The sequence below is a fragment of the Magallana gigas genome, chromosome 6, assembly GCF_963853765.1.
Source record: "Magallana gigas chromosome 6, xbMagGiga1.1, whole genome shotgun sequence".
NCBI classification, from domain to species: Eukaryota; Metazoa; Mollusca; class Bivalvia; order Ostreida; family Ostreidae; genus Magallana; species Magallana gigas.
Window position 1 is genome coordinate 41,717,077 of NC_088858.1, and position 27,196 is coordinate 41,744,272.

A 27,196-nucleotide genomic window follows, 5' to 3' on the forward strand; every position below is an offset into this window, starting at 1 on the left:
TCTGCGATGAATAGTTGCTGAGAAATCTTTGACAAAAATTAGTTTGAAAATTCAGCTTAAAAAATTAAGTCGTCATTTAACAATAATTTGACGTTCAGTTGGTACCAAAATGGATCCCATTATATGGCATGCCTAAGCAAAGAGTGTGTTAAAATTTCCAGCATCTGGCATAAATAGTTGCTAAGAAATCTTCGACGAAAATTTGTTTTGAAAATTAAGCTTAATAGATAAGTCGTCATTTAACAGTAAGTTGACGTCCGATTGGTACAAAAATAGTTCCAATTATATGAAATTTCCAGCATCTGCGATGAAAGTTGCTAAGAAATATTTGACGGACCATGACGTCCAATTTGTACAAAATGGATACCACCATATAGCATGCCTAAAAAGAGTGTGGTAAAATTTTAAGCACCTACGATGAACTGTTGCTGAGAAAAATGTGACAAAATTTATTGTTATGGACGGAAGGACACTTAAACAGAAAGACCCATAAGTGTAAAACAGTAAAATAACACAAATGCTTTATAAATATTGTTGTTCGAAATTCAAAAGGTATTCAGTTTATGAGAGTTTAAAAAAGTATATGAGTTTAACAATTTTTCATATACGGGTTCCTTCAACGTTTATCGTCTCACACATTGAATAACTCTGGACAATCCGAGTTTTTCCATATGAATTTTAATGTGGTCTCTGATTGGGTTTCTACATTTATACACGCGAGAAAATTAAATTTACACCTCAGAATAGAGTAAATTTTTCTGCAAAACATGCTAATTTTTTGCTCCAACGTGACGAATGGACGTATCTAGCATGGGATGTTACTGTTTACAGTTTTTTAACTTTGGATTTTCTGAAGTAGAGACTTCTTGATATATATCAAGTACGTACTCAATCATTTCTTCATAGGGTTTCTGTTTGGAGTATATTTGACGTAAGCCATTCAGTTATGCATTACAGCGATCTTTCAATAATTAAATTATATCTAGAAGTCAACGTGATGTTATGTTTTGAATGCCTTAACTGCAGCAGCACGTTTAATAAACAGCCAGTCATTTTGTTTATGTAAACTTGTTTATAAAGATGACTGATATCAAATGGTGATTTATTTCTCACAACGTGTTTGTCGAGACTAGACTTATTCATATTAAAATGGCTTCTTGTTTCTGGTCTTTGATTGTAATACTGCATTTCTACATATGTCACGGCGCTCTGTTAGCAAATGAACCTAGAACCACTGAAAAGAATAAATCAACCGAAAAGGATTCTGACCTTCTGCGACAATTGCTGAACCAGGAGACCTTGATGAGAATGTCCCTAGCAAGGGATGTACAATCTCTTCTGAAATATCAAAGAATGGCAGAGGAAGGGAGACAAGCAACGAACAAGACCCTAAGTAACTTGGAGGCCAGTGTTTACCGGTTGACAGTTGCTGCAGGATCTTTGGAAAAGCAGATAAAACACATGTCAAACGAGGTTTCAGATTTACAAAGAAACAAACAGGAAATAGAGAGGGATATTGTTGAATTAAGCAACCAGACATCCGAACTGCAGACCGTAACTCTCAATAAAGTGAATATATTTTCATCAAACATAGCAGGTTAGTCTCTTTTTCAATTAGATTCCCGGTTTTTTACGACTTTAAAAATTGTTTTGTGAATTTATTCATAATCAGATGTATAAAGATAATATATGTGTGTTTTGACCTCGGAATGATGAAAAATGTCACATTCCCCATTAAAAGTCACAGTAAAAAATCTGTTTTTGTTACTGTGACTTTTATCAAAGTAAAACGATGATATTTTTTTTATAAAGATATTTTAAATATTTTTACCTTTTATTTTCTTCAGTTCTCTGTTAAAAATCGTTTGAATAAGACGAAGACAATGACTAAAATAATTACAAGTCACAAATATTTGTCCCCGTTTTATTTTTGCCCTCGTTGTGAATGGGTGAATTGAAATCTGAAAACCGCTCGTAAATAGGCGCCATCACTCAGGTATATAAATCCTTCGATTTCGTTACACCCAATTGCACACATGAAACTTGTGGGCAACGTGCAGTATTCCTTTCGTTGTTTTTGGATATAATTAAGTTTGCCACCAAGTAACACGACGATGCAAAATATAAGACGTCAGCGACTTATAAAGGGGTTGTAGGGAAAGCGGTCATGAAAGGGAAATATGGCGGGCAGTGCCTATTTAAGAACGGCGTTCAGCTTTAATGTGGTATGGGACACCTCCATATGTTGTGACGTATTGTTTATAAAAAAACACCAAACAAACAAAAAACAATAAAATGAAGTGTAAATATACAAGTAGTTTCTTTCCAATTATTGTTACCTGAAAGCGTATCACTTGGGTTAGAGGGTTTCTACGGATCTGTTAGTCACGAGTTCGAATCCCGCTGGGGGTTTTAAATTTGTTACCTCTCTTAATATTTTCAAAAGCTATATTTTTTGGTTGAATACTGCAAAATTTAAAAATTCTAAACCAGTGAAAGTATTCTAATCATAATGTACTGTAATCCATATTAATATCAACAGATGTCCCATACCACCTTAACATTGGGTCAGTGAATTGTAACGAGACAGAGGTATCTCTATTTAAACGACTGTGTTTGCAAATTTTAGACGGTGCGCCATTTACAATCGTAGAAATTATGAAAATTACACTGGGCGAAAAGAACCATGTACTGCAAAAATTAGAATATAAAGAAAATGGATAACAAAATTACGGGTATAGCGAATTTTAATTCATGTCCGCGCAATGTTTTCCAATAATTCAATATAAAGATGCCGTATTATCACGAAAACGGCCCCCTGATAAGATTTCTATGCATTTTTTCATTCCTATAACAAATATTTTTTCACAATAAAATAAAATTCATTCAAGAGACATAAAATTGTTAGATTAGTCATATGCTTTGATATTGAGTTTAAAAAAAGGACTCATGGGCTTATAAGAAATACAAGTCGTCTGTTCAGATGTCTTGTTCTTTAAAGTGGCACGGTGACTAATAATATACTTTTTAATTATGACAACGGAAATAAAAAGAGATACACGAAATTTCATCATACGGAAGGTTTAACGCATCATAAGTCATCACCTATTAATTTACAGGTCATTAAAACTCATCCGGAAATTGCACATGTACACAAACCGAGTTGTTTTGGGCACGTGATTGCGATGTCTAAAAATAGTTACAGACTCTACAATGGAATTGACACACTGATAAAAGAATTTGAATTTGAAGCTATTCGATATCTGTGGTAAGAAATATGTAGACATCATGTTTCAATGAGAGGTTTCTGGCTCACAATGTATGCCACGCTGCAGTATTTACATTCCCCTGCGCGGCTATGAAGGAAGATACATGTAAAATTTTCAGATCAAAATTTATCAGAAGTATTTCTAAAAACCACTTTGAATTCATAATTTCTATTTTATCCCAATCCCCAAGCTTTGTGGTGTATAAATTGGGGGAGGGGGGGGGGTTACATGTACGTAGTTGCACAGTTTTTCTATTCCTAGCAGAAACTCAAAACATGTACACATATGCTTTAAAGTTAAATAATTTTGATTCATTAAGTGACATGTCAATCGGATGACTTTAATTTCCTGCCCGCTTCAACTTTTACCTATGGGCAATCTTCTAACCCTCCAATACTACAAAACGTTTCCCTTTTTTTTTTACCTTTACTAGATTAAAATCCCAAAGATTTGAACTGCACACGGTAGCGATTTACTTAAAGTCGTACATAAAATTATGTCTATTGACAAGTCGTACATAAAATTCATGTTTTAACTTCGCTTTTTTACGATAATTAAAAAATATTGAATCAATTGACTTGGAAATCAATAGGATTTGTCCTTTTACCATGCCAAAGAAGTGTACAAAGTTTGATGAATAGTCATTGGAGAGTTTTCTTGGAATTTTGCTAAAGAGCTGACAATGGACACATACACACACACATGCACAGCAGCGATGCTATATCCCTCTCGCTACAAGCTGCGCGAGGGGATAATAAGATATATATTCGCCGTTCAGCAACTTTAAATTGCAACTCGATGTATTTTTTAAAATTTAGACCTACATTTTTGTGCGAAGAACAATTTAAGTGTTTTAGTCAACATTCAAAACACCATCCTACTAATAGACACTTATGACTGTTTACCATGATTTTTTATTATTTGATGTTTTCAAACATCAATTCACTAATTTCGGATTTGTAGAATATGATAACAATACATAAAATGCATAAAAGAAGATTTTTTTACTATGTGGCCATATTGGCCTTACCCAAGGGCCTTTACCCATTTTACATTGGATTGAGTCTTGGATTTCACAATTTTGGAGGAGGGCTCTATGAATATCATAATTATGCATTCAGTTTACATGTATTTTAAATATTAATAAGAGTAGAAAAGAGGACTTGGCTAATATTAAGTATATTTTCACTGTAATATTTTCATTATGTTGGCCACGCCCTACGGGATCGAAGAGCCATAACTTTTACGACTTCCAAACAAAAAAAGCTAACGTATATTTCATTACTTTTTTCTTTAGGTGTAAAGAATGGGATTAAAGGATACGCTGATGCGATTGTTCAGGCAGCATGCGCTGCTGTGTCAAGTGAAGGGTTCATTTCAGCCATCAGAAGAACTTGTTCGAATGATTCCCCATCATGTGACCAAGTATGCATGGACGCCACTTCGCAAATGAAATCTAAGGTTTCAAACCAGGGCGGTAAACAGTTAAGTATTACTCAGAAAACAGAAACTAAATGGTAGCGTATTTAATTCATCTGCTAAATTTACAGATAATGCTAGAAAAATCATGAGTCCTCCTCCTTCCCCGCAGTTTTAAGCTCACCTGAGCTGAAAGCTCAAGTGAGCTATTCTGATCACATTTTGTCTGTCGTCCGTCTGTCCGTCCGTTTGTCCGTAAACTTTTCACATTTTCAACATCTTCTCAAGAACTACTAGGCCAATTTCAACCAAACTTGGCAAAATCATCCTTAGGCAAAGGGGATTCAAAGTTGTGAAAATTAAGGGTCACACCCGTTTTCAAGGGGAGATAATTAGAAATTAATGAAAAATTTCGAGAAATTTTCAAAAATCTTCTTCTCAAGAACCATAAAGCCAGGAAAACTGAAACTTGTGTGGAAGCATCCTCAGGTAGTGTAGATTCAAAGTTGTGAAAATCATGCCCCCGGGGGTAGGGTGGGGCCACAATTGGGGCTCGAAGTTTTACATAGGAATATATAGAGTAAATCTTTAAAAATCTTCTTCTCAGAAACTAATCAGCCAGATGATTCTATATAATTGTTAAGACTTTGGTCCCAGAACAATTCTTCTGCATCACAAGAAGGTTCAGAGTTTGATGTAGGTTTATATCCCATATATAATCAATTGTTAAGGATCTTTTTGAGAACTGCAATACTCAACATGTGATATGACTATAAAATCATCCTGTTAGAAAAGGGACTAATGATTATAACCATAAGAATATGTAGGGGGAAAATGGATTTTATTTTTACAGGATCTTCATGTATTGTTGTACATTGTCCAGATAGTTTGTATTATGACTCCATTAAGCTGATTTTATCATACCTATTGTTCCTCAGGTGAGCGATGTGGCCCATGGGCCTCTTGTTTTTTGGAGGGGGGGGGGGGTAATAGAGAAATTGCCTTGTCGGGCTGTCCGTCCGTATGTCTGTGCAATCGTGTCTTGTCAATAACTTTCTTACGGAACAAAATGGGAAGGAAATGTTTTCTTCACGGAAAGATTGCTTATAGGCTGAGAGTGTGTCATGATTTTGACACAATGTCAAAGGTCATTTTACCGCATTATATGTCACTGGAAGAAAATGTGAAAAATAAGTGTTTAGTCTTTGTTTTTGGGGAAATATTGGAAGTACTTACTTCACACAAAAATTGCTTAAGACCTATACTCAAGGTCATTGCAAGTTTATAATGCTTGTCTGCTCTATACATTTCCTATGGAAAAGTATTTGAAGTTCCTACTCCACATAAAAGATTGGTAATAACCTTGGAATTTGTCATGAACTGGTTACGGGGTCAGTTGTGCAAGTTCAATGTCATTCTTTAAAAATGCCGAATTCCTGTTTTGGCCATCTTTTGTAAAGTATAATGATTAGAAATTAAAATTTGACATGGAAGATTGCTTGTGAACTGTGGAAATGTCCTCATCTTCAGCTTTGGGCATTTGTGCAAGTTCAAGGTCACTTTAAGATCGACAAGAGATGTTTGTGAAAGTTGAACACTTATGCCCTCTCCCTTTTGAGACATCTGGGAAGAAAATGAACGGAAACTACAAATAATTGTAATATTTTATGGTAACATCTGTATACTTCGAAATATAAGATTTTATTGTAAGCGATAGTTTGGTGAGTTTACCCCCCTAACCCCCCCCCCCCCCCATCCATTAAAATCGAGCCGAGAATAGTGCATCTAGTTAGAAACGGCAAATATCCGTTGTGGCACAGCTTCTCATTGACGTTTAACTGGTAAGAAAATTATCAAAATCGTTAAACAAAACCGAACCATTTTCGCTAGCCAAGGATGTACGATCAACTCTGCACTGTAGTTTGTTTTGTTTTTATACAAACTTTGAATACAATCATTTATTTAGTACAACTTTTACTTGGTTAACGACTATCATACGATATATAGTTACAAATATATGTTTATTTTAGATAATATTATTTTTTTCACACGACCATTTGTTTTATTATCTCTTAAGTTCCTCGACTCCCTGTGACGTCTGCTTTTTATGACGATGCGTCACAACATGACGATTTGAACTCATTGTGACACAGTTTATATAGCAATAATTTGTTGTCTATCTCTGAGGCGCTATGGATGTAGCTTCAATCTACCAATCTGCAGGTCCCAAGTGCGAAAACCGCAGGACTTTTGTTTTCTTGAATAGTAGTACAATTTAAAAAATTGATTAACTTAGATATTTTTAAGATAAAGCTGTATACCAAATTTGAGTTTAGTATGTACAAACTCTGCGAAGAAAAAGAAGGAAACTGCAAATAATTAGAATCTTCAAGGGGTATAACTGTAGTACCCAAAATCGAGCTCGACCTAGATATTATTATATTAAACCTGTGTATCAAATTTCATTTCAATATGTTCATCCTCTGCGAAGGAAAGCAACGGAAACTAGGTTGACCGACCGACAGACAGACGGACAGCGAAAGGGAAATAAAATAGTGCAGTCTTCACGGGGTACTATTTTGTGAGCTGGCTTACGATACCTGTAGTTTGTTATTTTCATTTGTAAATTTATTAATGTCTGTACAATTTCTTTAATTGTCATACTGATATCAAAAAGGTTGATTAGACCAAAAAAAAATATGTGTGTTTCCGGTTTCCCGGCCGACCCTAACACTTTTTATTCCAAATCCAGATTACTAACCGTAATTTGTTTAAACAATAGAGTCTTTACAAATCAGAGTCCAAAAAACGCTTGTAACAATTCAATAGAAAACACCACTTATCAAAGCGTTTTAAAGATTTCTAAGCGCAGATTGACAGCATAGATGAAAGTTATCCTTGGTTATTTAAGCTAAATTATCATTGCAATAAATAGTTTCATAGTGCAGCGATGTGTTATAAATTAATATAAAGATGTACAAGAAAAAAGCAGAGGCAAAGTTTTTTTTTTATTTCTGGGTGTGGAGAATGCAGACATCGTACTGAAAGTCTTTGAATAGGCCCAACAATCATTCACATTATAAATATGATTTTAAAATGCTGCAGTTCAATTGCAAATGAAATTTTTAAAATTAGTCTTAAACCATTAATTATGTATTCATTTTTTTTAATTACTGAAAAGATTTAATTCTAAGGCTCTCGTCTGATCAACCAGAATTTCCTCTGTTTCTGAATTCAACACTTACAGTTACGATATTAATGTTTACTGTTATGTCATTTGACCAGGAAAATAGAACTAACTAGATACGACCTCGTTATGAGTAACGAGTAGGTCTTCCGTCCGATTTTTTTTTATAGTTTAAATGATACCATGAAATATCGATATAATTTCAAAATTACCCCCCCCCCCCCCAAATTTGAAGATAAAGAATAAAAACCCTAATTACGTCAAACATGGGCCTGACGATGACTTTTTCAAACCGATAATATAGAGATCAACAACTTTGATTTTTATCATGCATAACAAAATATTTATCGTTTTCAAGTTATTCGTAATAGAATTTACGAGTCTCTTGGTTCCTAATTAAAAGGGCCAGCCCCTTTTTCTTGATTTTATTGGATAGAACTTTTGATTCTCTACTACATTTGTTCTCTATGTCTTGTCAAAATATCAACTGATAAAAAGATACTGATCAAAACATATGGAAATTTTGATTTGAAATCTGTACCCATTTTTGTGCCTAAGCGAGCTCCAAAGAATAGCGCCACTGGTGCAAAACACCTAAATAGTGCACAACTTCAAACCATGCTCTACCTATCCTGAAAATTTCAAAGTCATATCTCTTATAGTTTCTGAGATCAGCTCTGCACAAAATTGGTCGTAAAAAATTACAAAATCGGACGTTAATCCGGACCGGAAGTGACGACGACAAAAAATTCAGAAACATATAAAATTCAGATAATTTCCCATCATCTGTGAAAAAATTGTTGAGATCGGTTGAGTAGTTTTCGAGAAATCGCGTGCACAAAATTTGGAAAAAAAATAAAAATAAACAGTACGAAAACAATAAGGTCCTCCGTTGGAAACGGAAGACCTTAATAACTACTATATAATATATTTGTGGTAATGAGTATTATACTCTGTTAATTTATAGTGGCTGTCATATTTATATTTTCTATTTACTTAAAAATAAAATCTTCGTATACATTCCAAACTAACCTTAGATTTAAGAAAGCTTTAATTCTGTAACAGTTGTCACTATCCACAATTGCTCCATCTGTAAAATTAATTTTCTTATTGTATAGAAAAATCAAATGCTAGGAAAAGGGAAAACTTAAAAGCTCATAAAAAAATAAATTAAAAAAAAAGCCGACCTACCTACCCTATTTCAAAAATTTGATGAAATAGTAAACACATATTTTTTTTTGGCCTTATTTCAGACTATATCTGACATGTTTCTCTCTATTTTTTAAATTAGGGCAAGATGTTTTCAGGCGTTCCATTTCTATGGAACAGGACAGGAGCCCCGCCCTGGTGTCGTAGGACAAGTCAATAAGATCATGTATCGCTACAAACAAAATGCCTGCTCAATGCAGTTCTGTGGTCCCAATTTCTGCTGCTGTAAAGTTTAGAAGTCATGAACACGCATTACAGCTCTAACTCTTTGTTATATCTTCTTAATTGAAATACAATGTCAAAGACTTAGATCTTGAGTACAATGATATTTTTACATTAAACAGAGGAACATTAGTGACGCAATATTTTGTATTTCAGATTAAAATCAGATGGATGTTTAATATAAAAAAATTTAATACATGTGCTTGAGTTATATTTACTTTGAAAATATCGATTTATAATGGGTACTCTTTCAATTAAGCTGTTTAGACCCTCCCTCAGTTTTATATGGAATTATCATAATTACAACAGTAGTAATAAACTTAATTAAGTCTCCAGGTAGTGTAGTGGATAATACACTCGCTTCTTACCGTTGCGACCAGAGTTCGATCCCCCGTGATGGACAGTGATTGTAAGTGATAGGGTATGGTGGTCGCCAGCTTGGACATGTGGGTTCTCTCCGAATACTCCAGCTTCCTCCCACATCAATGACCCCCTCGCGCTACCATCCGTGCCAGCTTTTTTTATCGCAGCCCTCTCCCGATTTTTTTTTTGGGGGGGGGGGGGGGGGGGGAGAGGGCTACAACTCCATAGGATCTCCGTAATGGTGCAAGTGCGGGAGTGATTCACTCCCGCAACGATTTCGTCTCAAATCGTATATAAATGACAATAATATTTGCATTTCTTACCTAAACTCACACATTGTAGATGTTTATAGCATAAATTAATCCAAAAATATCAAGTATAGTCCATATATCGGTTATTATTCGTGTATGTCACCAACGCAAGTTGAATTTGTCCGCCATGTTTAGTGTCCTTGACCGTTTTATTTTGGGACAGCCAATGAGAATTCAGGAGCGAATCTTGACCTGAATATAGAAATTCCCCTATTTAAACACCATTAACGCAGTAAATATGAATAGATACAATTTCCTCAAATGATGTTTTAGTGATAAAACGAGGTAAGATCGATTATTTACACTGACATTCACGTTGTCAAGCCCATCAAATCTCCAAGCGTAAATCCAATAAAATCACACGAGAACATGGCTGCTGAAAAAGACGACTGGTAAACAATACTTATGTGTTTTATCTGGGTTTGATTTATATACGGTTAGTTTGTTCAACCTGAATTAAAAAATCATTTTATCGAAAGGAAGTCAAATATAAATCGATCTTTTCAGACCGAAGTCAGCCGCATTAAGAAATTAATTTTGCACCTTTACGGAGATCCTATGGAATTGTAGCCCTCTCCAGTAAACATTAGATATAAATCAAAGTACTGAAGTACTGACGGGAGTTGATTTTATCGATTGTTATTTATTTTAAAATCAACGATATGTTATTTTGCATGGCAAGTAAATTCCTATTAGTATTTGAGTTACGCACATTTTTATAATATGAATCCTACAGGAATTTCGTGAAATCCAATATCAATCATGTTGTGTAATATTCAAAGAATTATCCATCAAACTACATATTAGTAATCGAAATAGTTATGAGAAATTGTATGGATGCAAGCAAAATTGAACTCTACTCTCGTTCAACCAGACTCTCAGCTGTATCCGTTAATCTCCGACAAGCAAGAGAGACTCTATGCTTGTCGGAGATTTACGGAGACAGCCGAGCGTCTGGTTGAACGAGACTATATTGAACTCTGGCGTAGGTATATATATAATGTACGACTTCAAAAAATATCTAAATTGTTCGTACCATTTAAAATCTGACTATTTACAAGGTAACTTTAAATGAGTTTCCTTGAAGAAGAATGCTTAAGAACTCATTACATCGAATTTATTGATTAGAACTAAATGTTGTCAGCGGTGTTGATTAGTGCTTAGGTCCAAACACTGTTTCAGTTTCGGTTTGCCAGAGTAACTGCATAGGAGAGTTGATTAAAATCAACTCCCAAAAATCGGAGAGGGCTACATTATTGCAGCTAGTTTGTAACCAGATAACTATGCTATGACCTTGGAATTGTTAGTATTACAAATTGGTGACTATGATACTTATGTTTACCGAGATACTGCGCAATGAATTGTGGTAATGATAAATAACAGAATAAACTCTGTGAATCTTGTAGCACTGCGCAGCATTCCTAAATGATTTTTTGGAACCAGTTGTAGAATGCGGGCACAAATATCCAAATTGGGAGTTTTAAAATAAGTTGTCATATTTGGCGATTCTGTGTCTGCATCAATAGCTCTGGTACTCTATACTAAGTCATGTATCGCATGTTTTATATAATCTTTGTAACCTTTTAAACCATGAACTCGTGTATACTTTTATATATGACCTTTCAATATTGTACGTATTAAGCGATGCGTCATACTCAGGTGGGAGACTCAAAGTCTGCATCCCAATAGTCGTAGTCTTAAATGACGTTAATTAATCAGGTACGAAATTCGGGCACAGTAAAATCCAAATTTAAAGTATATAAACAAGTTTTCAACAAATTGTCATATTTGGCGATTCTGTATCTGCAATGAAGGCCTTGATACTGCAAGTTAGTCTTGTAATTCTTGATCCAGCTATTTAAGCTTTGTAACCTTAAAGCCAATGTATGAATGAATGTATTATGCATAAGCAATGCATCATACCCAGGCGGGGGCTCAGAGACCACAGACTCGAAGATTCAAAACATGCATGCATACTCTTTGATAGACAGTTCTAACAGTTTTGTTACTTTATTTAGAAATAAAGTATAACTCTGGAATTTGAACACCAAATGTTCACTTATGGTCATCCTAGATGGGTCAAACTAGTCGGGACTGTCAATCATAAGTAAAATGTTATATATTTCCATGTAAAATGATGTAGAGCTGATCTTTGATTTGGGCTGCTTTTAATTGATGTTGTAATTTTGACTATACGATCACGCTTGTTAATGAACTGCTTGATGACCAACAATTGGACTTGGTTACTCTTAAGTTTGTGTTAAGACTCAATTAGATCAAGAACACGAAAGGAATAGGCTTACAGGTATCTATGTATGATTTTAAAAATAAATAGTGTTCTTTCTGATTAAGTGCATTTTCTCTTTGCTTTTATTGATTATTGATTTCTATTTGAGTGTCAACAAGGACTAAACAAGGGGGCGACTTGGTTAAAAAAATCAATTTTTGATCGGTTACTTCGCCGGAATTTCCTCCGAGAGAGAATTTGAAGTCGCCATGTATTTCGAGTTCATACTCGTGTACACAAACTCCAAACACATTAAAATGGCGTGTAAGTAATTAAAAAGACGTTTTCACATGCAGCTTCAGTTAACCCGTGTTGTGATTCATCAACCGCAATTTAGAGGTTATCAATACGGGTGATGCAACCACATACCGTTCATTGAAAATTACATCCGATATTTATTACAATTCGAAATGAAATTACAATTAGTTGGTAACTTGTAGGTAGTTAATAACTCTGCCAAGTTATTGCTAACATAATAATAAAACCGTTTGTTTACAGTTATCGTCAAAATTAAAAAGAAAAATTTAAAGGATTATGAGCTATAACTACTTTGTGGGGTTCCTTCTTATTTGATGAATTAAATGAAATATGCAACAATTTTGATAGTTTTCAAACGAGTAAATAAAAACAACGTCTTTTCACAGTTCTGACACATTATAATTATGAGGATATCTGCATTATCATTATTTTATAGAAAATATTGCAGCAGAAAATCATCTTGGTTAGCAGCCATTGTTGTTTTCGAGGAAATATGAAAATAATTGATAGACCGTAGTGCAAAAGAGTGATACATGTATGGCTTTCAATACATTGAATAGCTTTATAACATATCACGTGACAACATTCTACAGTCGAATGTTTTTATAGATCAAGTGAGTAAGGTTATAAAACATCACACGAGTTTACACCATTATTTAAGGGAAGACCATTTAAGTTTTTGACTGTCGCCTTAGCGACTTTACCACAGAGTTCAAACAGTGCGTACTGGCTTCTAGGCTATCTGGCAATCCTCTGTCCGTCAATGGTTGTTAACTTTCACATATGAGATAAAAGCTTTGAAAATGAAATGTATCTCATCGGCATGGTATATTCATAGAGCTTAGAATCTAAAAAAAAAAAACCAAAACAACAAAACACAAAAAATACTTACTTGGATGTCATTTTTTCAAACTCTTATTAATGCTCAGAAAATGAAAATTACACTAAATTAAGTTCGATTTTGTCCATAAATACCAATACACCTAACAAAAATATTGAAGGTTAATGACAACCACCTTTTCTAGTATTTTCATCATATAAACAAGATATGTATTGCATGACCTCTGAAACAAAAAGTTAATGAAATAAAATGTTGGCATCCTCAAACTATGTAGTTTCAACATTTTAAAATTACGATTACATGCTATAAGGTAGGCCCAAAATGGATGCTGATTTTTAAACTGATACTAGATTTTGACCCGTGCGTGCACGGGTTGACATTGCATATTATATCGGGCATTTTTAAAATAGATACATCAAATTTGCACACCAAGTTGACATTCAGAACTCTCGAAATTTTTCATATTGAATGCACTTAAGAGTTATTTCCCGTATTTTCTTTCATGAACAGAATATATAGCAAATTTTTAATGAAAATTTACACGTATTTGAATTATCGTTTTTGAATTCATCCATGCAAATGTGAAATTGTGGAAACATAAACTAAAAAGCATCCCGTGCAATGTGTACAGCAGGTCACGTGATCCGTCAGTGTTAGCTTGATGACGCTAACTTTAAATAAATAATAACATCCCGTGATTTAGCGTGAATCTAATGCGCATGCGCAAGATTGTAAAATCAGACGATTTCCGGATTTTTAAAAAGAAATTTTGTTGATTATTAATTAGCGAAGCCTGATTGAGAAAAAATAAAAACAAATTGGTAACCAAGTACCAATGATGTTAAAAATATATAAAATACAAGGTATAATTATAATCGGGGCGATTATAAAGTCTCCCAAACGAAGCAAGGCAACATTATAATAGGTCTGACTTTCATAAGATCTTGATATGAATTGAATGTTACTGTATGTGAGTTGAGAATAAATATTAAAGCACTAATAAAAGTATGGTTTAGAACGAAAAAAAAAGAAAAAAAATATTGAAAAATGTATCAGGCGTCTAAAATCTTTTTATTGCTACATGTACATTCGAAAACTATCAAATTTACAGAATCTTTGCGGAAGGTCTCAATCAGATGAGTACTCGTTTGTTTTTGAAAAAAGTCAATATTTTTGCAGTCATGGCTAAAAATGACAGTCCTTGAAGTTTTCATTACTTTGCGAATAAATGTGAAAAAAAAATTCATTATTATTGATATCAAATATATCAATAATTCACAAATTGTTCTGTTTGCAGGTATGACAAATGGTATTTTTCTATTTATACATATGTATTGTTTAATTTCAATAAATGATAAGAATTAAAAATGTACACAGACGATGAAATGCCGAATATAAATGATAAAAGTTCATCTCATGTGATTACAGACATTCAAAACATTTGAACTAATAATCATTGCTGTCTATAAAAGTTGCCAAAAATGAAAATATGTTTTTGAAACGAAATATATCTTCACAAATTCATGAAAGCTGTAATAAATTGGAAATATTTTGCAAGTAGGATTACGAAGGAAGTTCATTACAAAAACTAAATCTAAACAGCTGTCTGACGCAGTGGTCATGTCGTGTACAAGTTGTGTAAAATGATATTTTTGGAACAGCTGCAGGATAGGATAGGGCTTCTGAAAAATATTTTCATTGAAATCCCCAGTGACAATAATTGGTAGTAGATTTTCTTTTAAGTCAATTTCCTGAAGAAGATTATCTAATGTTTTACAGAATGCTGGTTGAGGGATATATAGGTAGTCTGTAAATATTTACAAGAATACACACAATTGATTTTTCAATTAAAATTGCAACATACTCCAGATTATGGGTATCATACACTCTTTCAGTAAATTGCAGGCCATTTTGAACAAAGATTGCAACTCCTCCTCTATCTGCATTAGCAAGTGAAGTGTACAAAATGTTTTGGGAATGGGATGACTCTGATCTTAACTTGTATATTGGTTTAAAGTTGGGTAGCAAAAATGTTGGCAAGTAAGCATATCTTGATAACCATGCTTCTATAAAACTGATGATTTGAGAATTCTCCAATACCATTACGTGTGTCTTTGTGGGGTAAAAGGCCCCCGGTATTGTGAAAAGTGAGAGTCATTGTAGCTTTTGGCGCAGTTGTTGGCAATATTGTTGAACAAAGGAAAGGTTCAAATGCCTGAAGAGCTTTAGTGATGTCATGTGATGCCTATATAACTTTTGAGTCGAAGTCAATTATATGTAATCCTTTTAGTGATGATACTCTGCTGAGGGCAACATATGCCATTCCAGCTGCAAACGTATTTTTAAGAGATACAACAACTTCTTTTAATGTCATTCCCTGTACTTTGTGAATGGTAGCTGCCATTCCTAATTTTAAAGGCAGTTGTTTTCTGATCATATTTCTCCATGTAAATTATCTTCAACTGGAGACATCCTAACTGAATGTTTTGGTATTGTGTTCGTTGTTGTTAACTTGGAGATATGTTTTTTCCCAGATTAAGGATGGTCAAATCTAATATAAACGGCTTTGATAATGTTGTCAGAACTTTTTTCTAATCCAGTTATGGTACCAAAGGCCCCATTCACTAAACCATCTTCAGTGTTAATATTCCGAACTAGCATAGCTCTGGCACCGATTCTAAGTACAAGTATGTCCAGTAAATCTTCTGATGCAAAAGTTGAGTATGGTTCATCTCTTTGTGTAATTTCTCCATTGACAGCATTTTTGTAGAAATATGTTGCTCTTGAGATATTAACTTGGAAACAGACTTGTTTTATCATATGCTCATTTTGTACATTCACCTCCTTGTTTGTTCGGAAAATGTGTAAAACATATTTTGCTTCCTCTGGTGTTTGTTAAATAGAAACAGATGACAGTATAGATAAATCGTTCGAAAAATCGTTCGAGGAAAAAGGCTGTCCTTTTTCGTGAGTTCTGAGTCTGTTCAGTAGAATGAAAATTCTTTATCGTCTTTTGTCTCATGATTTCTGTGAGAGTTGCTATTTTGAATACCTGATTCCACATATCAGGCATCACTAAACTGATGTTTCTATACAAGGATGAAGCTTTAACTGGGGGCAGTTGGTAAAAAAAACTGCTAGCAATATCAGGAGGGGCGCTAAGTCTCATCATGGAATCCAGGATTTCAATTTGTTGATGATTATACTTGTTTAAACCATAAAATAATGGGGCAAACTTTAACCTTCCTGCCATCATGACTTAAGTATTGTTTCGACGTACACCAACCCGAAACATAGTGCAAGAATGTGCAAGAATGTAAGTAAATACAATGTCTTGCAGTATTCTGCAAATATAAATAGCAATTAATATATTTTACATAGCATGTATTTATTGAAGAGTATGTTGGAATTTTAACAAAACTTTACCTGTAAATCGAGTCTTTAACTGTACTGCACCATAGGAAATATCCTAAGGCTGATGGGGATTGGTTTGATGTCAGACTTTCTCTTACGTAGGGAGTAAGTAATTCATCACCTTAAAATTACGTCATATTTCTATTGAATATTAATATTAACTTTACAAATGTAATAAATTATGTTTGTAAAGAATTAAATACCTGTGCCAAAAAGTAAAATTTCAACAAATTGAAAGGCTTTGTGGTGGTCGTTTGCCTCATGGCAAGCATGAAGGGCTTTGGCCGTTCTGTAACGAAGCATCTTTGCCAAGCTCTCTCCAAAGATGTCCCACACCAGCTTTATGATGACTGTTATTAAGATAGAAAATATAATTAGTACTTTCACAATAGTCAAGGTTTATTTTATATTACTATAAATGAAGGCCATGCATACCTTTGGTCGTGACCAGGCCCTGGCACAAGAATGATGTCTTGCAGGTCTTCTTCTTGTCTAATGACCCTTTTCCCGATGAGATGAGATGGCAGGCCATCCCACCCAACGATCGTCCACTTTCTTACTTCACCTGTTGTTTCTTTATAGTTTTTGAAACGTCTTTTACTGACTCAAAAGAACAAGGGTTCTTTGCCACAGGGTTGCCCATGATTACAGTTGGCTTACCTCCGTGATGGTGGTCAACAAAGCTGAAGGGGTCCACTTGTATCTGGGATATAACAACTGGATGTTCTTCTCTCTTTCTCTTCCTGCCTCTCACGCCTTCCTCGATGGTATCTGTTGGCCCAGTCAGTTCTTCGGTGTGGTTTTCTAGCACCCTCTTTAGTCTGTTTTCAATGAATTCCATGCGTAGTTTTCGAAAAAATCGGAGAATTTATCTAAATAATTTGAAAATTTGGAAAGAAGTGAAAAAATGTCTTTATGATAAAGCCAATGCCTTGGTGAAAGATTGAAATTCTGCTGCAAATGAGAAACACTATATGGAAATAAATGAACAATGGTTGTTATTGCTGACAAGACAGTTTTTTGTCATAATTGACTCGCCACCTTCTTGTTAGGATTTGGTTATTGTCAAAAAATGTTATCAAATCCTGAATCTCACTGATACACACTGTATCCGCTCCCTGCTATGCTATCCATGATAGGACTGACTGATAACTTCCGCCCGGACCTGCCATAGAGTTCATGGTGCAAATAGCTTTACTTCCAGAAAAGTAATAAGATAACAAATTTTTACTGAAAGTAAATGGCATAATTATCTTTGATGAAATTAAAGAATGAATTTGCTCTAGCGCAAAAATGATTGCAGCTTTATGTGCTGTTTAGAAGAGGGGCAGTTCCGAGAGCATTGTGACGACTACTGATTTCCTCGTTTCAAAAGAAATGGGCGTGTCTTATGTAACAATTGACGTTCGATATAAAGTTTAGAACATTCCATTCAAACGAAAACGTTTACCACTTCAATGCGCTTTATTGTAGTAGAATGTAAATATTCTCAAAAAATTTAATACTTAATCCGATTCTTAAAGGCCCTGTCACACCAAGTTGCATTCCCACGGCGTTGTAAAATTCATGGAATCGCCGTAAAGGCCCTGTCACACCAAGCTGAGTCCCCACGGCGTGTTCACGGCGTTGTAAATTCATGTAATCGCCGTAGGATCGCGAGGAAAATTCAGAAAAAATGTACAGTTTTATTTGAAAATTTTACAAGTGGAGATGTCACGGCGTCCTGACGGCGACCGAGGCATTCTTACGGAGCTCCCATGGCCTGTAACTGCGTTTCCACGGAGTTCTATTTGGCGATTTACTGCGCTCTCGCTGAGTCTCCGCCGAGCGCTCATGACGTGCTAGGAGTTTTTACCGCGCGTCCATGGCATGCTCTGCGCGCTGACTGCGTGCACAAGACGTTCTTTACTTCTTGGTAGGTTTATATTAACTTGTACAATTTTATGGGAAAAAAACAAGAATTTACAACTAGTAAATAAATGATTAAAAAATTGTTTTGATTTTATGAAAAGGTACATTGTAATTGAAACATAACTACTTAAACCAATAATTTGTGAAGGACTAGGACAAAATTCTTAATAGTCAGGTCTATAAAAAAGTTTCGTTATTAGATGTTAGAAAACATAGAAAAGATGTGAAAACATCAGAACCAAATGGCATGAATTCCATCTACGTCCATTGATAGGTCTTGGAATATTAGCAAATGCTACTTTTTACATAGTTATCTACATCCAATTTTATAATTATTACATCTCTTGCTATTGTACAACAGCCATTGTTCGAGTTTTCGTGGTCTTGATAACAACGCACTAGAAACACCGTGGGAGCGCGGTATAAATGCAGAAAAAACGCCACGAGAGCGCGATGAACTCAGCAACAGCTCTTTGGGGTCGCTGTGTGAACGCAGCCAAATGAAAAACAACTTGTTCAAACGCTGTAGATGCGCAGTGAGAGCGCAATAGAGACGCATTGAGATCCCAAAGGACTCCGTACAAGCGCAATTGACTTATCACTGCGTCTACACTTCGATTACCTGCGTTCCTTGAGCGCGCCGACGGAGCTCTCGTGGCGCTGTTGGAGATCTTACGGCGCTGTCACGGCGACCTCACTACGCTTCTACGGCGTGTTTATCAGAACGCAGAGGCACGGGGCGTACTTTGTGCATGTTCAAAATGCGCGCCGTCGCATGGCGTTCTAAAATGTTCAAAGCGATCCCACCGCGACGGACGAAGATGCCGTTGCGTTGTTACGGCGCTGTAAGAGACTCTACTGCGTTTACCTTGGCGTTTTACATTATTTAAGGACGCAGCGGGATCGTCGTGAGGACGCAGCTCTGGTGTGACATGGGTTTAAGATCGCAAGGAAACTTCAGATAAAATATACAATTTTATTTAAAAATTTTACAAGTGGCGGCGACCTAGGTTTCTTACGCGTACTTGCGTTTCCACGGAGTTCTACTTGACGATTGACTGCGCTTTCGCTGAGTATCCGCCGAGCGCTCATGACGTGCTATTTTTTACCGCGCGTCCAGGGCGTGCTCTGCACGCCGACTGCGTGCACAAGACGTTCTTTACTTCTTGGTAGGTTAAAGCAATATGAGCTGCAATTTTCATGCTGAACTTTTTTAAAACAAAAATGTTATTTTCTACTAAATTGACCAAAAATATGTTTTTTTAATTTCTGTCAGCCTTTCTTTTGTGGGAAAAGCCGATAAGAAACCTTTATTTAAGCAAGATTGAATTATTTGTCCTGTACTAGAATTGAATTGCTATATATTCCTTTAAAGAGAAACCTTTCTTCGGACATTTTGCAGCAAAATAAAATTCTAAAAAATACAGCTCATATTGCTTTAATGTTAATTTGTACAACTGTATGGGAAACAAACAAGAATTTCTAACTAGTAAATATAAATGACAAACGCTTATAGACGCAGAAGAAACGTCAGGAGAGCCCGATGAACGCAGCAACAGCTGTTTTGGGTCGCTGTGTGAAATGAAAACAAACTTGTTCAAACGCTGTGGATGCGCAGTTGAGCGCGATAGAGACGCAGTGAGATCCCAAAGGACTCCGTGCATGCGCAATCGACTTACCACTGCGTCTACACTGCGATTAGCTGCGTTACTTGAGCGCTCCAACGGAGCTCGCGTGGCGCTGTCTAGGCGACCTCACTACGCTCCTACGGCGTGTTTATCAGAACGCAGATCTAGAGCAACGGCGCGTACTTTGTGCATGTTCAAAGTGCGCGCCGTCGCCTAACGTTCACAAATGTCCAAAGCGATCCCACCGCGACGGACGAAGATGCTGTTGCTTTGTTACGGCGCTGTAGGAGACTCTACTGCGTTTACCTTGGCGTTTTTCATATTTAAGACCCAGCGGGATTGCCGTGAGGACGCAGCTCCGGTGTGCCAGGGGTTTTGCTGATCAACAAACATATCTCAATAGACAGCACACTTCATGAGCACTCAGTTAAGAGATCATTTTTCGAGAAAATAGCTGTTGTTTCTACTTTTAGAAATTGCTATAAATGAGTATGAATATACAAAATGGAACTTCGTAATCCTATGCATAATACAAGTAATAGCTTTCCAAAAAGCTTGCCCTACTAAACAAAATTATTCAATGGAAGCATGCATGTATCATTTAGGCTATCTTATAAGTAATGAATTTAAATTTTCGCAGCTGATCATAAATTAGTAAACGGAACGTTCAGTCTTCTTTTGATCTAGAACATGTTTATAATTAGAAGTCTCACTTGAAATTGAATTATTTATTTAATTTTTTAAGGAATATTCACATATCATATAAGTGCATGTAAGCTTGAAAGCTGGAGATTAAGTAGTCATTTTATTAAAAATTGTATTTGTTATATTAAGATGCAAAATCAACTGAAAGGCGTTTTTAAAAATTTCCAACCATACAAAATATGAAAGGGTAACGTTTTGTTTTTGAATTCATAAAAAAAACCCAAACTGTAACTTCAATTCCTTATTTTCAGTTTCATTTATTACATGCACCTCCAAAAGTGGAGGGGGCAAATCCATGATATTTCAATTTATTATATAAAAGTTAAGAAAAGTGCCTGCTGAAAAAAAGTCCCCCCCCCCCATGCTACGTGCCTGTGAGTTTACAGAGCACGGTGTGCTCTGTGGTATTCGCATGATCCCAACGGACTCGTCGTCCACTATTCGGCGCTCAAAAACTATGAATGAGACATTATGGCGCGAAGTCCTGCTTTACCATTCACGCAACGGCTGAGATCTTGATCCTATTGTTTGAATGAACTCATCCATTGGCAGAGATCCATGGGGTGGGGGTCAGATGAATTTTTTGACATTTGTTTTGTAACAGCTACATACATGTATATTATACTTTGGATCGGATGTTTTGGAAGAGATCTATCGAATTATCAAACACACTTGATTAGTAGTTGTTAAATGTAGTAATGTACATTTAGTAAGACACACGAGTTTTATGACCCCTTTTCAAGATTGATGAAATCGCTCAACTGAACGAAAATCGGGTCACAACCCGCTTTGGCGATTTAGTTCCTCCAGTAAACATTCCAGCTGTATAAATATCACCCTTGCGAATGTTATTATCATTTAAATTTTAGACCACGTGGTTTTATTTGACCCCTTCAGTTTCTAGTAAAAATCGTGCCTCGTATTTATATTCTATTTTATAGAATCTAGGTACTTGTAATCAAATCTAGAGGTTTATTGATTTTAAACTTTATTATCATAAATTGGTGGATAAAATGTGTTCTAGAAATAAATGTGACAATACAAAAAAATATTATTTGTCTGCTGTTGCAACAATTAAAATGCTTAGTAGAGATCCCCCTGAGGATTAATTTTCGATCCGCGCCTGACCTAGTAATAGTATCAATAGTGCAACAGACTATACTATTTTATGCAGAATGTTCCTTGAAAATGGCTCGATATGCTAAGTTTTTATACAAAATAGACCCCCATTATTATTTTTAAAAACAATGTATTGCACACCGCAAGCATCAAACATGGTCATGATTTTAACAAGCAACCCAATGTTTATATTTTCAACCACTCTACACGTGGTTGAACACGAACGATAACGATACTCTTTTCTGAATATTACCGTTTAATATAAATAACCGCTGTTTGGTGAAGTAAGACAGATTGTCATGTTTTAACATAAATCAAAGTAGGATATGTATGAAAAACGACCAGTACCTACGTATTTTGAGAATATTATCCGAACACTTATACTTCCGCTCGAAATTTCACAGGAACTGAACAAATCTCGGTGAAGTCTCGTGAACTTTCATTCGAGCACCTCTGAATTTATTACATACTTAACAACGATAAAGAAAACATTCCGAACACATTCGTAGGGGTGAATATATATTTGTTTTAATCCAAACTGATGACTCTCTTGTATTAATGATAATCCAACACCAATTATTACTTACATTGTATCGTAATAGGTAGTATGTTACAACTAGTTGCGATGACCCCCTCCTCACTTTTTCACCATTCAAATATGCTGATTTATTTTTAAATCAGGATTACACACGTGCACTGCATTGTGAACATCCCTTTTACTTGAAAACTCTTGCTCGCTGTTTTCATCAATTGTGAATGTGAATGCTGACACCTTAAACATGCAACGGTTAATATTTTTTGTGAAATATCATGATATTGCATGATCCCATTGTCTGCACTGTTTCGGAGAATTTAACTTTTAAACCTTAGATATGCCTGACGTCATGACACCAGGCAATAAATTTCATTTCAATTCTTATACAAGATACTACTTATTGCTATCAGCCTTGCTGAGAAATTTCAACAATAGAAGATCGTCAGGAGTAGCGCTCTTGTAATGATGGAAATGGATCACAAAAATGAGGACAGAGTACATGAGAAAAGAGATCTGGATGAAGACTACGTGTAAGTACAAGTTAGTCTTAGAAATGAAAGCTTTAATATTTCTTTAAATATACTTCAAATATTTTTGATGCAAGACCAGTCTGACCCGTTGAATTATTATGATACCGATCGAACCTTTCAGAATGTATTAAATTTATTCCAACCGATTCAACTATTTTTTTCATTATAGAACAGCTAAACGTTATGTACTTCATTCATATTACCAATTAAATTGGATTATAATTTGAGAAATGTTTTTTAGTAAAAAATATATTTTGGGATAGATTTCTTCCCAATGTTTAAGATAGTTTCATTTCCCGATCCTGCGTGTACAACGTCTGAAGGTTTGATTTTCCCTTGTAACTTAGGAAAGGTTATGATTGATATATCGTGCATTTTTGGGGGTTGACGGCTTCAGGCCACAATGAGGGTCCAATTTTTACATGAAAATAAGTAGAGAAATTTTTGAAAACTTCGCTCAAACCATTTGACTAGAAAAGATGAAACTTGAGAGAAAGCATCCTCAGGTTAGGTAGATTGTATTCTGTTAAAGCTATGATCCCTAGGAATATTGTGACGCCACAATTGGGGTCCAATTTCAATAAGAATATATAGAATAAAGTCTTTTTCTATTTGATTTCATGTGCCAAAAGAAGCTGTGAAAACCATTAAGATTCAAATTCGTCAAAATCTTTAGGAGAAGGGCGGGGGGCTATTAGTGGGTCTAATAGCAGAGAAAAATTCAACAATTGAAAAAACTGAAATGGTTAAATGTATGGTTTTATTTGTAAGCAAGCATTATGACAATGTGAAATTCTTTAATATTGTGAAGACTTCGCCCCTGGACAATTCCTTCGCATCACAAGGGGTTCAAAGTTTGATTTATAGATTTGAATCATTCATAACGAGATATCTATCTATCTATCTATCTATCTATCTATCTATCTATCTATCTATCTATCTATCTATCTATCAACAGTTGTTTAAGACTTTTTTTTAGAACTGCATTGCTCAAGATATGATATGAATATTAAAAAAACCCTGTTACAAAATGAGCTTAATAATAAACATTAGAATATCCAGAGGGACATCTTGAATTTTTTTTATATAGAATAATAATGTTACACAATATGTACAAATATTTTGTAGATGATCTTGGAATTTTTAAGAAATACTTGTTATTCATTGGTAAAGTTGTTCTATATATATTTACAAAGTTTTTATTGCAAATGTATTGTGTCAGAAAACTTCAAATTTGAAAGTCTTGTCGGTTCATTTTACTTTCAATTTGGCAATTTTCAAGATTTTTGCAGTAAGCTATTTGTCATATCGGACTTGCAACTAGGCGAATTAGGCTTTATATTCAACCAGTATTGTATATTTCTATAGGAATTTTCATAAATTGAATGAGCTTTTACAGGATATAATTCTATTATGTCCCGAGCTGATTTTTTAAATCTTTATTTATGTGCTCATTTTTGCCGGTATAGTCCTATTTTTTTTTGATAATCTAATGACTGAATGGGGAGGTGTTAAAAGTAAATTAAATTTGAAGTGTGAATGACTGCTTGTGACTGGGATTTTCATCACCATCTTCAAAAAATACAATCAATCTGATCTTTCTATGTTAACAATTTCCTTTCAATTTGTCAGCAAAGTTACACCTACAAATTCACGTACAGGTGAGGTTTTCTGAATATTTCTACTGTCATTTCCATACCATTAAAGCGTTCAATCGAGGACAATACTTACAAAGATAATTATATTCAGAAAACATTATTTTACTGAGCTCAAAACATAATATTTTAAATTTACTTAATCGTTCTTTCTTTAGGTACGGTCGATGGGGTCCATACCAAACTCTCCAAGCTGCGTTTATGCTTTTCCATCTCTGGTCACTATCTTTCCAAATGTTAATGGGTGTTTTTATCGGTATGAGATTCTTAAATATGATGTTTCTCCATTTTCAGAGTTGAAACATGCACGTGTAAATTGAATTACAATCAATACCCAATTAATGATCATTTCTGAGCTTCTAAAATAACTGCTCTCTATGTACCGAGAATTGAAATAATGTATTTTTTATTATTATTTATTTCTTATTCTAAGATCAGACATTCAGAACAGACATTCAGTCAAAAACACTTCTGAAAAAAAAACCCAGTTTAAGTAACAAAAGAGAAATAGAAAAAAATAATCATAATGAAAATAAATTAGATGTCAGCATCAAAAATACCTTTCCAACTGTCCCATAAATTTTCAAAATATTATAATTTACAAGTTTGTATTGCAGCATATCTTTCAATATTGTATTTAAGTTTAAAATGACAAATGAAGCCAATCAAGCATGGGATCTTATCTATACTACTTATTAAAAATAATAGACTCGAGTTTTTGGGCTTTAATACCGAGAAGTCGGAAGAGTATTGTCTTTTGTTTAATACATTTTAAACATCATTGGTACTTGAAGATTACCAATTTGTTTTTTATTTTTTCACAACCAAGCTTCGCTAATTAATAATCAACGAAAAATCCGGAAATCATCTGGATTTTACAATCTTGCGCATGCGCATTAAATTCACGCTAAATCACGGGAGGCTCTGTAGTTAATATGTTTCCACAATACACATTTGCATGGATAAACCCAGAAACGATAATACAAATACATGTAAATTTTCATTGAAAATTTGTCATATATTCTGTTCATTAAAGGAAATACGGGAGATAGCTAGTAAAAACGTTGGTGAAAAATGTTGAATTCTTCATTACTATGAATGAAATTTTTAGATGAAAGATATTTACAGCCTCAAAATGTTTTTTATGAATAATTCAACTGTTATTTTCAATGCAGCTTCATTAATTTTGTCAAAAATCGTTTCGGAGCGATTCTGCAATTTTTTGCCATATTACGGGTATATGGGAAGCATTTTAACTGTGGTGAAGGCCTGTCCCGAAAAACAGTTACATTATTCAAATAAGCAGAGAACAGTGAAATTAATAGCATTATTGTATGCTGAAAGCTTGGTTATGTAAATGTCAACAATACGGTGTGTTGATGTATCTATATCGTAAATGTCCGATATCATATGCAATGTCAACCCGTGTACGCACGGGTCAAAGTCTAGTTTTACATAAGACAACAATATATATATTGTGTCATATAAAGAATTATAAAATTAATGACTTTGTTATGAAACGACAATGGAAGTTGACCAAGTATAATATTAGACATAAAATCCAACTCTTTCAGAGGTCTTTCTGTCAATACTGTGGTTTCATTAATTTTCGTGGGTATCAATTTTCGTGGATTTTCTGAAAACCACAGTTACAAGGATACATAATTTCGTGGCCAATGATCCTATCTATACAAAATGTTAGTTGAAATTGAACTTCAATGAACATTTAATTTCGTGGATCAACTTGATAACGAAATCCACGAAAATTGGTATTCAACGAATATTGATGAAACCACAGTATATAAACTAAGTTCACTGCACAGGGTATGTATTTTCTTACAAGAAATAAAAACATATATTATCGTTTCAACAGTATTTTACAGACCCCACATCTGTCAGTAGTTTTGATGTTAGTTTTTTAAGGTAGTAGCCAACTTGAAGCCATTCTACAGAAGAATTTTTGGTAGTTTTAAAACAAATCTTAAAAATGTCATATGCAGTAAGATCTTCAACATTGTAATCAGTTATTTTTGTTTTTCATTTGGTTACAGCCAGGGATGGGGTAATGGTAATTTGTAATGGTAATTGAGTGTAATTAATTACAAATTTTGATGTAATTAAACTGGCCAAATTTTTAATTACATGTTACGGTAATTTAATTAATTACTTTAAAATAGGCATGTAATTCCAATTACTTTTCAATTACTTTAAATTACACACTGATGTACATATAAATATGAAACTGTTTACTACCCATTGTTCCCCACACTATCGATGGTACAAGGACAAGTTAGGAAGAGTAGTGAAAATCATTGAACTATTATCATAGGCAT

At 34.6% G+C, this 27,196-nt stretch overlaps 1 long non-coding RNA gene across 1 annotated transcript; it reads left to right on the forward strand.

Annotated features, from left to right (window-relative positions):
- The first annotated feature begins 1,090 nt into the window (after window positions 1-1,090).
- On the forward strand, window positions 1,091-9,480 carry LOC117689240 (uncharacterized). The gene is made up of 3 exons (XR_010715128.1): window positions 1,091-1,597; window positions 4,567-4,753; window positions 9,167-9,480. It is a non-coding gene; the product is annotated as an uncharacterized lncRNA (long non-coding RNA).
- The last annotated feature ends 17,716 nt before the right edge of the window (window positions 9,481-27,196 follow it).